The following is an 11,490-nucleotide window of genomic DNA, read 5'->3' as shown; positions in this document are numbered from 1 at the left end:
TTTCGATGCATGTTTCTTTCTTCTTTTTTTTTTTTTTTTTTTTTTTTTTTTTTTGGTATTTGATGTAAAATAATGTTCTCATAATGTAATTCTTAGATACTTGGCTTAAATCATGCAAAGGTGAAAAGTTTCTTCTACAGTATCTTTTCCCCCTATCCAATTGATTTGACAAGTTTTATTATCCCACTAGAATCTCATAAGAAATTTTACCAACACAGATTTTATAAATGAGAATATTGTCGAATCTCCATAATTTAAGTAGTTTAAATTCTATTTTGTTGTGATATTGTTTTGTCGATTTTTAGCAAATCGATAGTGGTTCGATATCTAGTGTGGTCTGGGAGCGAAACCTACTCCTCTGTGCGAGTACCAGTTTTCTAAAAGTGCACCAAAGCGTCTTCGATTAGACGAATAATAGGATAATAGTGAATTGGAAATTTGTAAAGCAATAAAAGAAGCAAATAAATAAAGTTTTCAAAAAGACAATGTACTGAAATCGGAAAAGATTACAGTGAAGTTAAAAGAAAACACTAAAATGCCTTTAATTGAATCAAAGGACTTTGACATAAAAATTTAAAATACAAAAAGATAAATTGGATAATGAAAATAGAAAACACTTGGAATAATAAAATTACTTGAAATGTGAAATTTACAAAAAAGTAAATTAAAAGAATGAAGAAGATGAAAGGAACCCTACAGAAAAGTTAACTCGATTGCAGACTCAGGAATTCACTGGGATGTGAGTGTGCTTGAGTGTTTTTTCTGAGTAAAAGTTTCAAACCCTTATTCACTAACACTTCTTAGTATTTATAGGCTAATCTTACATAACTGACAATTAATTACAATTAAATACGAAATTTCAAATTTGAAGTGCAGTCTCTCTTAGTAACCATTTCCGCCGCATGATTGTAGATATTCCCCATAATTTCCTCGTGTAATGAAAGCCACTAACTGCCCTATTTCTATGACTATTCGATCAGCTCATCGAAGACCCTACTTAATTTCTTTAATCGAATCTCCCATTCGATCAGGCCTACTCGATTAACAAACAAAATCCAAATCCAAATCAGCGCTCATTACCTCCAACTTCAGGTTCATGCGTATATCTTCTCAAAAATCCGTACCTAATCCATTCCAAATCGATCCACTCTTATCGAAAATATTTTCCGATCAACAGATATATATGGATGTTCATCACTTAATAATCTGACTTTTTCAACCATTTAAAATAATTTGGGCTGCTCAAGTTTTTAAAGGCGGACAGTTCAATATTTTCATGGTGAACTCAATATTACTGATCTTAGGAAAAAGATGAATTTATACGTGTATAGATAGGGTCATATGGTCTGAGAGACAAGAACAAGTACAATAAAAATAACGTATAATACTTTTATAAGCACCGCTAGGGGCAAGTAATTTTTTAAGGTGATTTCTTCTATACCAAACTAGTTTAAGAGTATTACATACCCTTCCTACATGTTCCAATTAAGTGTTGACAAATGTATTCATTAATTCCAGTCAGCAAAGGATTTTTTAATTTTTAAAAATTAAAAAAATTGAATTTAATACATGTATTATACACTTTATATATACATAACTTAATACACTCTACATACGTTTTAATTCTGGTTAAATCAAATCACCATACATGGTAAACTTTAAATAAATTAAAAAAAAAAAGAAAAAAAAAATTGGTTTTCCTCTTCTTCCCTAATCCCAATCCTTTCAACGGCACCAATTCCCCCTAACCCTAATCTCCTCAACGGCACCGAGGCAGCAAGCCAACAACCCCTCCAGGCTCCAACTCCGCCGGCCGTCTCGTCGTCTTCATCTCGCCGGACACGGTGCGGCTCCGACGACTTCCCTGCACGTCGTGTTTTGGCTCGCAGCCTCGCAAGTCGTCTTCTTCATCGCAGCTCCTTGCTCTGTCGGTGCTTCCTCTCCGTCACTGCTGCCTCCCCTTCGCCAGAGTCACAAGAAGGAAAATGTATAGAGAACTGAGAGATGCTGCTACAGAGAATAACGTGGCTGCTATTGGAGACGCTACTGGGGATAGACAGCGAGCTTAAAAATGCTGATTCATGTTGAGTGTGCTCTAGCGTTGAGAGCAAGAAAGAGGGCGCATTGCAAGAGTTTAGAGAGAGTGTGTGTGTGGAATTTTGAAGAAAAAGAAGAGCGTATAGTAAGAACGTATACTCACGCTCTCTATATGCATTTGGGCCTTTTTTTTGTTTAGGATAGAAAAATACTAATACTAATTGTTTGCTGGCCCAAAAATTAAAAAATGGTGATTTCTTCCATACCCAACTAGTTTGAGGGTATTACATACCCTTCCTACATGTTCCAATTAAGTGTTTGACAAATGTATTCATTAATTCCAGTCAGCAAAGGATTTTTTAATTTTTAAAAATTAAAAAAATTGAATTTAATACATGTATTATACACTTTATATATACATAACTTAATACACTGTACATACGTTTTAACTCTGGTTAAATCAAATCACCATACATGGTAAACTTTAAATAAATTAAAAAAAAAAGAAAAAGAAAAAATTGGTTTTCCTCTTCTTCCCTAATCCCAATCCCTTCAACGGCACCAATTCCCCCTAACCCTAATCTCCTCAACGGCACCAAGGCAGCAAGCCAACAACCCCTCCAGGCTCCAACTCCGCCGGCCGTCTCGTCGTCTTCATCTCGCCGGACACGGTGCGGCTCCGACGACCTCCCTGCACGTCGCGTTTTGGCTCGCAGCCTCGCAGGTCGTCTTCTTCATCGCAGCTCCTTGCTCTGTCGGTGCTTCCTCTCCGTCACTGCTGCCTCCCCTTCGCCAGAGTTTGCTTCGCCGTGCTCGAACAGGTTGGTATCTCCTCACTTCTCTGCGTTGGTGAAGTGAAAGTGTGAAACCCATTATCTCTGTGTTTTTTGTTATTCAAGTGGATTTTAATTTAATTAAGCGAGTGAGTAACTGATTAATGATGTTGAATTGTTGATTATAAATCTGTTTATGTTATGTTGTTAATGGCAGATTGATGATGTTTATGTTATATCTGTTTATGAATCTGATTAATGATGTTGGATTGTTGATTCTTGGCTGTGTAACATACATAGGTTAACGGCAGATTGATGTTTGTTTTCTGATTATCAGTGTTTATGGTTGTTTTGTTGGCATACCAAACTTTATGCCATATTCATCCCAGCCACTCTTCACTGCTACACAGTCATCTCCAGAAACTATATAGCAATCTTCAATTCTGGTGTTTGTGCAAGAATCTAAGAATAGGAAAAAAAAATCAACAAAATGTAAGAAAAAAAATTTATTAATCTATATTCTATATGATGTGTTTAGGCACTCTTAGTTTGTTGTTTGGAGACGGAGTAATATAGTATCAAACTCTGCTGGGATGACTTAGGGTGTGTTTGTGAAACACGTTGAAGAGGATAAAAGTGCGTTTCAACATTATCCCAAAAGCTCGTTCACTATAAGCAAGAAATTATAGCTTCTTCGTTTACTTTACTCAACGCACGTTTGGATTTTAATTTAATTAAGCGAGTGAGTAACTGATTAATGATGTTGAATTGTTGATTATAAATCTGTTTATGTTATGTTGTTAATGGCAGATTGATGATGTTTATGTTATATCTGTTTATGAATCTGATTAATGATGTTGGATTGTTGATTCTTGGCTGTGTAACATACATAAGTTAATGGCAGATTGATGTTTGTTTTCTGATTATCAGTGTTTATGGTTGTTTTGTTGGCATACCAAACTTTATGCCATATTCATCCCAGCCACTCTTCACTGCTACACAGTCATCTCCAGAAACTATACGGCAATCTTCAATTCTGGTGTTTGTGCAAGAATCTAAGAATAGGAAAAAAATCAACAAAATGTAAGAAAAAAAATTTATTAATCTATATTCTATATGATTTGTTTAGGCACTCTTAGTTTGTTGTTTGGAGACCGAGTAATATAGTCTCAAACTCAGCTGGGATGACTTAGGGTGTGTTTGTGAAACACGTTGAAGAGGATAAAAGTGTGTTTCAACATTATCCCAAAAGCTCGTTCATTAGAAGCAAGAAATTATAGCTTCTGCATTTACTTTACTCAACGCACGTTTAGGTATGTTGCTAGTTATTATAAAAGAATTAAATACACTTAAAAAAATAATATTACATTTTTTTTGTAGTTAATTAATTATTTATCTAAAAGTAATTTTAACTAATATTATTCAAATAATATTTATTTTATTAAAATAAATTTTAGGAAAAATTACCAAACATAAATCATGTTAGTACAAAGTCACTTCTACCCAAAATTAATTTTACAAAATCATTTCTATTCAAACTCCAATTTGCCCAACGTAAATCCAAACACACACTTGATCGATAGTCATATAAAAGGTTGTAACGTTCAAAAAAAATTAAACATATTTGCTGTGTTTTAAAGATGCTAAAGCAAACACTCCCTGAATGGATAAATGCATAATATTGAATCTGTCATGTGATTTGCTTCCGGCGTTGAAGCATAAGAGAATCAAGTGCCTCATAACTTGACCCACCTTTGGCCAACGATTTCAACGTACTCTCTTTGACCTCTTTGACTCTCTCTTTCACCGCCTTCCTTTCTTCATCCTCCATTACACACCCTCACCACTCTCCCTATTAATAGTACCTGTTATTTTGCTGGTGTCACAAAAGTCAAAAACTCAAATGTGATTTTGAAATGCTTTTAAGACTCTACTTTGAATAATGTGAACATATATATGAACTAATAACTATATCACAAGGATAGGATTATTATTATTATTATTATTACCTGCTAAGTTGGATGAACATGCCATGATCGTGAATTCAGGAGTGTTAGATTTGAGATTTGAATATTGTTCGAGAACATGAATTCAATTGTAGCAGTAAATTAATGGGAAGTTTTGAAAAATCTAAGCTGCTGTTTTATAATTTTGAAAACTAAATATTGCTTAAAACTATCATCATAAACTTATAAACTTAAAATTAATTCATACATAAGTGCGTTTATCACAAATTTTTCTTATGTATATCTACATTTGTTTACTATTTTTTGATTACATTGATTGATTGTGTATTATTATTTATTGTGATAATATTTTTTTTTTACTATTCAAAGTTCCTTAGATGCAATTGAATAGTAGTGTGCTCATACATCATATTTGGTTGTGGCTTGCTAGCAGATGAGAAGCATGAGACATATGTATTAGTTTTGAAGATGTTTCTTGAAATAATGGGTAATAAACATCCAATAGCAGTGGTGACAGATGGTGATCTTGCAATGAGAGGAGAAATTAGAGAGGTGATGCCAAATGCAACGCACCGACTTTGTGCATGGCATTTACATCGCAACGCGTGTGAAGCTATCAAAAATTCTGAGTTTCTTCATGGATTGAAGCACCTCATGTACGGGAATTTTTTTCCGGATGAGTTTGAAGATAAATGGCATCGCTTGGTATCAAAATTCAAGCTTTCTGAAAATGAATGGGTGAAAAAAACATACGAGATCAAAAGGATGTGGGCTTCCGCATATTTGAACGACACGTTTTTTGGTCGAATTAGGACTACGTCACAATGTGAAGGAATTCATTCGTTGATAAAGCACTATATTGGTAAAAAATGTTATCTTTTGGATTTGATGCATAATCTTAACGAGGCAGTGAGGCAATATCGGACAAATGAGCTATTATCTGATTTTAAGTCATTGTTCTCAAGTCCAGTTTTAACTACATGTTTCGAACTAAGTTCGAACGAAGATAAATTGAATACTGACATTGACCAATCAAGTACAGAATCAAATGGTGTTACGGTAATATCTATTATTAATTTTTCTTTGTTTAGGGTACATTCTTTTCTGTACTACTTATTACTTTTAAAATTTATGTGTTGTTGGAATATATTGTATTACAGGATATGTCTGATGAGGAAACAATACACCAATGTAACGAAAAACGTAGTGATTTATTTGAAAATATCCAGAAAAAAGTGAACAGGCCTCATGTCCAATCTACAGAAGTTCAAAGCAACCAGTACAATGATAACAGAACAGAAAAGCCTACTGCACAAACAAAAATAAATGCACCTGAAGCTGCTTTTGCGGTATATAACTGTGTATTATAATATAATTTGAACTGCTAGAGATTTTTTAATAGTTTTTATAATTTTGCATGTAGGACACAAAGAAGGATAGAATTTCAAGTGTCGAAAAGAGTAAGAAAAGAAAGCGGTTAGATAATAATCGCATCGAAAAGGAAAAATAATTTGTAAAAAAATATATATAATATCCTTAAAATTAATTTTATTGACTGAGTTTAGTTTTCAATTCATATTCCAATTCAATCTGTAAATTCCCACCCTAATTCCTAATTTCACCAACCTTAACCCCTATTACTCAACTCACACACACGTAACCCCCAGCTGCCACTCACTCACCACCGCTATTCCCCTTTCCCTCTTACCCACACCCATACAAGACACACACATACACTAATAGTGGAAAGATGAAAGAAAGAGAGGGGAAGTCTGAGAAAAGGAAAACAGAGGAAGAGAGCTTTCGAAAAAGAAGGAGGAAGGAGGGTGAAGCTGCTGCTGTGCCGTCGCGTCCAGCTCGCCATCGCCCGTCGCCGCACCGCGTCACCGTCGAGAGTAGAAACGCGAGAGAGGAACGCGAGCCCATGGCCGAGGAGGGAAGCCCACTGCTGCGACGCCGGAGATTCGGGTCAGGGCCGAGAAGGGGGACAACGCCGCTGAGGTAAGGAGCTCAACGCCATCGCCAAGGCTCTGTCATCGCCGCCACGCCGTGACCCCGTTGCCACTACCGAAGGCTCTAGTGATAGCCGCCGTTGTCTGTTGCATGTGCGAAAAGGAGAGAGGGGACTTGAGTACAAGGAAAGGAGTCGTGTGAGGCTGGTGCCGAGAGACAGAGGGCTGTTCAGCCGCCACCGCTGCTGCATCGTCAACGTTGCGGTTTCAGTAAAAAAAGGGGATGCCGTCGACGTACCTCTGATATGGTCTAGGTCCCTTCCTCTAATTTGCTCTTTTTCCATTCTTGCTCTGCTGCTATTTTATTTGTTACCCTATTCTCGTTTTATTTCGTTTCAGCCCATATAGCTATGATTTTTGATAATGTTACTGCTGTTGCTACTGCTGGTTCTAAGCAGCTGCAGCTGTGAATTTAGAGAAAGTGGGTTTGTCGTGTTTAAATTCTGCGGTTTCGCCTAACTGAGGTACGAGATTTTTTTTAAAAATAAAGGTTTTAAATTATGAATGCCAATAAAATTAAATGAGTAATTGTAAATAGTTTATGGTTGCTTCTGTGAATAATTCTTGGAATTGAGTTGAATCATAGCTGTGATTGATGATGTTGTGTATTTTGAAGTTATACTTGCTGTTAGTACTTGTTGATGATGATTTTGAGTATGGAATATTGAGATGGCTGCTGGAAATATATTTGATGAATCATAACTTGAGATGCTAAAGAATGGATGAGGTGATAATATGGTTATGTTGCACCTATGATGTGAAATTGTGATATATTGAATTAAGAGTTCTTGGGCAACTTCGTTAAGTCAAAAGAAGGTTAGAAATGTGGTTTTAGATGATTCCTAGGCTTAAATATATGATTTGGTATGTGAGGTTGTTAGAAATATTTTGTGCAGAATTTAGCAGAAAGCTGCTTAACTGGCAGCAGAACGAATGACTTTTTGGGAGCAGTCCAGACCTAATTTTTAGATGAAAGTATTTTTCTGTAAAATTTTAGTGTGTCTTGGATATTTCATAAAAATTTCAGGGAATTTGGTCAAGTGGTTTGGAAGATATGATTTTTTGAATTTTAGTGGTCGCTGCAGATTTTTCTGCTTTTCTGGTTCTGCAGTACCAACTTCCAAACGCTATAACTTTTAATTTAAATAGAATTTTGAGTTCATTTTAAAAGAATTTTAAAGATCTATCACTCTATTTTAAGTGAGTACAAATTTCATGTTCATATCAATTTTGAGGACTTAGATAAATCCCTTGGAAGGTCGGTTGTTTGCTGGAAACTTTGAACTGGTTTATGAAAACAGGGTTCCACTTCCAATTGATAGTTACAAGATTTTTAAAAAACCTTTTCAGAGATACAGACAGGATGGCTAATCAAAAAGCTATGGACGAATAGAGGGCTTGTTTGGCTAGTTGCTTCTGGGTTTATTTTCCCTCGCCCTTGATGTTGTAAAGTGTTATTTTTTTACAAAGGGGTAGGTTGTATTTAAGTCTTGTATGAATAATTATTATGTAATCGAAAAGCCCTTTGCATATGGCAGCTAGTGCAATTGCATGTTGAAAAACATGTTCAATGAAAATTTTTTGGACATAAATAATAGATTTTTATGATTGAATCCATATCTTATCTATCAATACGATAATTTTTATTTTGATTTGTGGTTTACCACTAAAAATAAAGTTGTTTATTTTCATAATATAAGTGAAATAGTAAAAACTTAGAGATGGTCATATGAAGAAGACAAAGAAATGCTTAAAAAATGTGATTAATCCCATGGCGAGAAAGCCTTCAATAATTAATTCACAATAAACTAAAAACATGAAAAAGAATCATTACAGTTTACAAATTCCTAACAAATAATATATTTTATTAGTGAGGATTAAAAATACAACTTTGTATGATATAACATAAAAGTAATAAAACCAGGAATGTTCGCCATGTGGGTAAAGTTTTAAAGAGGATTGATGTAAATTATATTACAAATTTTATGTGCTTAATATCTTTTATTATTGCTGTAATTATTAATTATTGTTTTAAAATACTATGATACTTAGACTTCTGGCCGTTTAAACGTAAAGTAAAATTATTTCTTAATCATGTAATTATATTTAATAGACTATTATTTTTTAATTAGACGGTATAAAAAATGTATGCTGAATACCTCTGTAAGTTATTTTAGTTGATTTAATTTTGGATATCAATTCAATATCATGATTATTATCATTATCTAACCATGTCTAATATGCATTTAGATACTGGACGTATATGCTCATATGCTAAATGATGAGGAGAAGACTACTTCTGGAGTTTTAAGACATTGGTATATGCCCACAGTCTTTTCGGTAAGCCACGTGTAATTTATAATAAATTTTTTTAATCAACATTTCAGTAATTGTTAATATTTGTCACACTTGCTTGTATAACGTAATATAAGTGCTCCAAATGCTTATATTATATAAATAAATTGAAATTTTTGCACCAAAAGAAATATATAATTTTCATCCTCATTCTGTGCAATATTTATATGTAATATTAGTTTGGCAATTTAACATTGACAAAATTATATTCTTCTCATTGTATAGCAAATGGCATTGTCGGGAACTATCCCAAGTAGTCAAGTTCGAGAGGATTATAAAGAGGCATTTATGGGTAAAGTGGAAGTCCTTAGAAAGGTAAAATCATATGATATAATTTCATCTCTACTAAATAAAAATCTGTTCCTTTATTTGTTATGCATGCTTAATAAAGAAAATAATTATCTTTGGTTTGACAACTTTTTTCATCAACATGTAAAGTGTTAAATCTTGTGATAATAAGTTTGTTTTGGATTATAGGTATTATGACTATATGAGACTTCACATTGAAGTCACTCCCGTGATAGAAACTTTAATACTCTTCATAAATAGAATTATATTTTTAAACCATCACACTCAAAACATAATAATTATTTCTTGTATATATGTACAGATTTATGTGCCTGTTAATGAAGATAATCTTCATTGGTATCTTGTTATCTTCGACATGAATCAATGTCAAGTAATTTTGTTGGATTCCAACCCAGATCCTAAGAAGAAAGCAAGTAAAATATTCAGCATTAAGCAATTGGTATATCATTCCTGTATTCAAACATTTATGGCATCAATTTTACATCTTTAATTATACTATTTTTACCATTTATAAAAACACTAATTCAATGTTAACCACGTATTAGGCTTTGTACCTTGAAGGGATGCTTCAACATGACTCTTTCTATGACTTTGAGAGTACAATTAGGCCTAAGGTGTCTGAGTTTCCCATTTTGGAAGCTCTCGGAATAGGAAGACAAAGAAATGACTCGTAATTTTCTAGCTCTTTATTTGGTTTGTCAAGCAATCTTTTTCCTTTTGTCACATTGTCTAACTGGTACTTTTTTTTCCATATAAAATTTAACATAGCTTTGATTGCGGTATTTGGGTAGCAACTTGGATGAAGAACTACATTTGGATTGATGATTACAACATTTATGTAAGTTACAATACATGATAAATTTCTAATTGTTTAATTTCTAATTACATAAGTGTGACTTACTAGTGGTTTTATGATTTGAAGGTTGATGATGCAACTAGGATGCGCATTGCAATAGATTTGATCATGAAGTCATACAATCTGAAAAAAAATACCATTATCAAGGCTGCTAAGAAGAACTACAAAAAAATTGAGAAAAAGAACAAGAATTTAGTTAAAAAATAAGAGTATATGTTACTTCTGATTGCATCAGTTGGAAAAATTCTAAATAAATTATGTTAACTATAAATGATATAAATAAGTCATTTTGGTGCTAGTACTTTTGTAATGAGACTTTTTTTGTGGTAGCTATCTATTGTTATAGAATCTTTCTATATAAATTAAAATCTATAACAATCCTATATATTTATATTTTGGAATATTGAATTTTCTTTATTTTTGTAAGAATGGATTTTGTTATGACAGATTTTTTTTATAGAATGTTTCAACCATTTTTATCATTCAAAGAAATTTTTACTGATTAAAGACTATAAAAATCAACAACAAATAAGGGTATGTTTACAAATTTTTAATGTATATATCACTTTAAATTTATGGTAAATTTGTGTACCAATTTTTATTGATTGGTTAAGCTGCTCGAAATGAACATCACATCTATATAATCAAGTATAAACTAATAAATCATAAACAGGAGATTATAATCATTAATACCAGAAATTTTATATGAGCTATAACCTGTATCTATGTTGTACGATTATTAAGAATTATTACTATTAATTTTTTTTCTACTACTCTTTGAAGTACGCTTTGTTTCTGTAATTCTAAATTAATGCTATCGAAGGAGAAAAAATTGGAAAAACAAAATCAAATGGAACTGGGGACAACGGATATGTTTATGCATTCAATGAATTGGTTATTCCATCAATCCAGAAGTTTGGACCTGATATGATTGTTTTGACAATTGGACTAGACTCCAGTGCAGTAAGTTCTATTTTTCATTTTCTTTAGGTTCATGATTTATAGTTTTATACTCTTGCCATAGTTAGCATTTTCACCTATTTTTAACCCCTCAACCAAATATACCTTTAGAAATTATCTGTTTCATTTGAATCACAAAAAAGATTGTTCTCATCAATTACAGCAGAAGTAAAGTCAGTTTTCTTTCACAATTGAATCCTTTAATTAAGATATTAAAAAAA

The 11,490-nt window shown here is 33.0% G+C and overlaps 1 long non-coding RNA gene across 1 annotated transcript; it reads left to right on the top strand.

The window, feature by feature from the left end:
• Window positions 9,818-10,293, top strand: LOC107612480. Its single transcript, XR_001613779.2, has 3 exons — window positions 9,818-9,892; window positions 9,999-10,123; window positions 10,222-10,293. It is a non-coding gene; the product is annotated as an uncharacterized LOC107612480 (long non-coding RNA).

This window comes from Arachis ipaensis, chromosome B08, assembly GCF_000816755.2.
Source record: "Arachis ipaensis cultivar K30076 chromosome B08, Araip1.1, whole genome shotgun sequence".
Lineage (NCBI taxonomy): Eukaryota > Viridiplantae > Streptophyta > Magnoliopsida > Fabales > Fabaceae > Arachis > Arachis ipaensis.
Note: the sequence above shows the minus strand (reverse complement) of the source record. Positions and strands in the feature narration are given on the sequence as shown.